Consider the following 3,683-nt stretch of genomic DNA (forward strand, 5'->3'; position numbering starts at 1 on the left):
TAGGGCAAAAGAAAAAAGAAATAACAGAGACAAAAGAATAGGGACGGGACCTGCACCAGTGGGAGGGAGCTGTGAAGGAGGAAAGGTTTCCACACACTAGGAAGCCCCTTCGTGGGCAGAGACTGCGGGTAGCAGAGGGGGGAAGCTTCGGAGCCACGGAGGAGAGCGCAGCCACAGTGGTGCGGAGGGCAAAGCGGAGATTCCCGCACAGAGGAGCGGTGCCGACCAGCACTCACCAGCCCGAGAGGCTTGTCTGCTCAGCCGCCGGGGCGGGCGGGGCCTGGGAGCTGGGGCTCGGGCTTCGGTGCTGGCTGGGAGGGAGTCCGGGAAAAAGACTGCAGCTGCCAAGGAGGCAAGAGAATTTTTCTTGCCTCTTTGTTTCGCGGCGCGCAAGGAGAGGGGATTCAGAGCGCCGCCTAAACGAGCTCCAGAGACGGGCGCGAGCCGCGGCTATCAGCGCGGATCCCACAGCAACAGGGACGCAGAGGGAAAAACGGAGAGATTCCCGCACAGAGGCTCGGCGCCGAGCAGCACTCACCAGCCCGAGAGGCTTGTCTGCTCACCCGCCGGGGCGGGCGGGGGCTGGGAGCTGAGGCGCGGGCTTCGGTCGGATCCCAGGGAGAGGACTGGGGTTGGCTGCGTGAACACAGCCTGAAGGGTCTAGCGCACCACAACTAGCCGGGAGGGTGCACGAGAAAAAGTCTGCAGCTGCCGAAGAGGCAGGAGACTTTTTCTTGCCTCTTTGTTTCGCGGCGTGCAAGGAGAGGGGATTCAGAGCGCCACTTAAACGAACTCCAGAGACGGGCGCGAGCCGCGGCTATCAGCGCGGACCCCAGAGACGGGCATGAGACGCTAAGGCTGCTGCTGCCGCCACCAAACAGCCTGTGGGCGAGCACAGGTCATTCTCCACACCGCCCCTCCCGGGAGCCTGTGCAGCCCGCCACGGCCAGGCTCCCGTAATCCGGGGACAACTTCCCCGGGAGAGCGCACGGCGCGCCTCAGGCTGCTGCAACGTCACGCCGGCTTCTGCCGCCGCAGGCTCGCCCCGCCTCCTGCGTACCGCTCCCTCCCCCCGGCCTGACTGAGCCAGAGCCCCCGAATCAGCTGCTCCTTTAACCCCGTTCTGTCTGGGCGGGGAACAGACGCCCTCAGGGGACCTACACGCAGAGGCGGGTCCAAATCCAAAGCTGAACCCCGGGAGCTGTACGAACAAAGAAGAGAAAGGGAAATCTCTCCCAGCAGCCTCAGAAGCAGCGGATTAAAGCTCCACAAACAACTTGATGTGCCTGCATCTGTTGAATACCTGAATAGACAACGAATCATCCCAAATTTAGGAGATGGACTTTGGGAGCAGGATATATTAACTTTTCCCCTTTTCCTTTTTTTTGTGAGTGTAGATGTGTATGCTTCTGGGTGAGATTTTGTCTGTATAGCTTTGCTCTCACCGTTAGTCCTAGGGTTAGGTCTGTCCGTTTTTTTTTTTTTTTTTTTTTGGCTTAAAAAATTTTTTTTCCCTAATAAATGTTTTCTTAATAATTTTTTCCTTATTCTCTATTTTTAAAAAAAATTTTTTAATAAGTTTTTTCATATTTTTTATTTTAAAAAATTAAAAAATTTTTTTTCTTAATAAATTTTTTCTAAATAATTTTTTTTATTTTTAGTATAAAAAATTAATAAATCTATTTTTAAAAATTAAAAAAAAATTTTTTTTCTTAATAAATTTACTCTTAATAATTTTTTTTCTTATTTTTTATTATAATTGCTTTATTTTATTTTATTTTATCCTCTTTTTTTCTTTCTTTCCATTTTTTCTCCCTTTTATTCTGAGCCGTGTGGATGAAAGGCTCTTGGTGCTCCAGCCAGGCATCAGGGCTGTGCCTCTGAGGTGGGAGAGCCAACTTCAGGACACTGGTCCACAAGAGACCTCCCAGCTCCACATAATACCAAACGGCGAAAATCTCTCACAGATCTCCATCTCAACATCAAGACCCAGCTTCACTCAACGACCAGCAAGCTACAGTGCTGGACACCCTATGCCAAACAACTAGCAAGAGAGGAACACAGCCCCATCCATTAACAGAGAGGCTGCCTAAAATTATAATAAGGCCACAGACACCCCAAAACACACCACCAGACGTGGACGAACCCACCAGAAAGACAACATCCAGCCTCATCCACCAGAACACAGGCACTAGTTCCCTCCACCAGGAAACCTACACAACCCACTGAACCAACCTTAGCCACTGGGGACAGATACCAAAAACAACGGGAACTACGAACCTGCAGCCTGTGAAAAGGAGACCCCAAACACAGTAAGATAATCAAAATGAGAAGACAGAAAAACACACAGCAGATGAAGGAGCAGGGTCAAAACACACCAGACCTAACAAATGAAGAGGAAATAGGTAGTCTACCTGAAAAAGAATTCAGAATAATGATAGTAAGGATGATCCAAAGTCTTGGAAATAGAATAGACAAAATGCAAGAAACATTTAACAAGGACGTAGAAGAACTAAAGAGGAACCAAGAAACGATGACAAGCACAATAAATGAAATTAAAAATACTCTAGATGGGATCAATAGCAGAATAACTGAGGCAGAAGAACGGATAAGTGACCTGGAAGATAAAATGGTGGAAATAACTACTGCAGACCAGAATAAAGAAAAAAGAATGAAAAGAACTGAGGACAGTCTCAGAGACCTCTGGGACAACATTAAACGCACCAACATTCGAATTATAGGGGTCCCAGAAGAAGAAGAGAAAAAGAAAGGGACTGAGAAAATATTTGAAGAGATTATAGTTGAAAACTTCCCTAATATGGGAAAGGAAATAGTTAATCAAGTCCTGGAAGCACAGAGAGTCCCATACAGGATAAATCCAAGGAGAAACACACCAAGACACATATTAATCAAACTATCAAAAATTAAATATAAAGAAAACATATTAAAAGCAGCAAGGGAAAAACAACAGATAACACACAAGGGCATCCCCATAAGGTTAACAGCTGATCTTTCAGCAGAAACGCTGCAAGCCAGAAGGGAGTGGCAGGATATACTTAAAGTGATGAAGGAGAAAAACCTACAACCAAGATTACTCTACCCAGCAAGGATCTCATTCAGATTTGATGGAGAAATTAAAACCTTTACAGACAAGCAAAAGCTGAGAGAGTTCAGCACCACCAAACCAGCTTTACAACAAATGCTAAAGGAACTTCTCTAGGCAAGAAACACAAGAGAAGGAAAACACCTACAATAACAAACCCAAAACATTTAAGAAAATGGGAATAGGAACATACATATCGATAATTACCTTAAATGTAAATGGATTAAATGCTCCCACCAAAAGACACAGACTGGCTGAATGGATACAAAAACAAGACCCATATATATGCTGTCTACAAGAGACCCACTTCAGACCTAGAGACACATACAGACTGAAAGTGAGGGGATGGAAAAAGATATTCCATGCAAATGGAAATCAAAAGAAAGCTGGAGTAGCAATTCTCATATCAGACAAAATAGACTTTAAAATAAAGACAATTACAAGAGACAAAGACGGACACTATATAATGATCAAGGGATCGATCCAAGAGGAAGGTATAACAATTGTAAATATTTATGCACCCAACATAGGAGCACCTCAATACATAAGGCAAATACTAACAGCCATAAAAGGGGAAATC

This window comes from Eubalaena glacialis, chromosome 7 (genome assembly GCF_028564815.1).
Source record: "Eubalaena glacialis isolate mEubGla1 chromosome 7, mEubGla1.1.hap2.+ XY, whole genome shotgun sequence".
NCBI classification, from domain to species: domain Eukaryota; kingdom Metazoa; phylum Chordata; class Mammalia; order Artiodactyla; family Balaenidae; genus Eubalaena; species Eubalaena glacialis.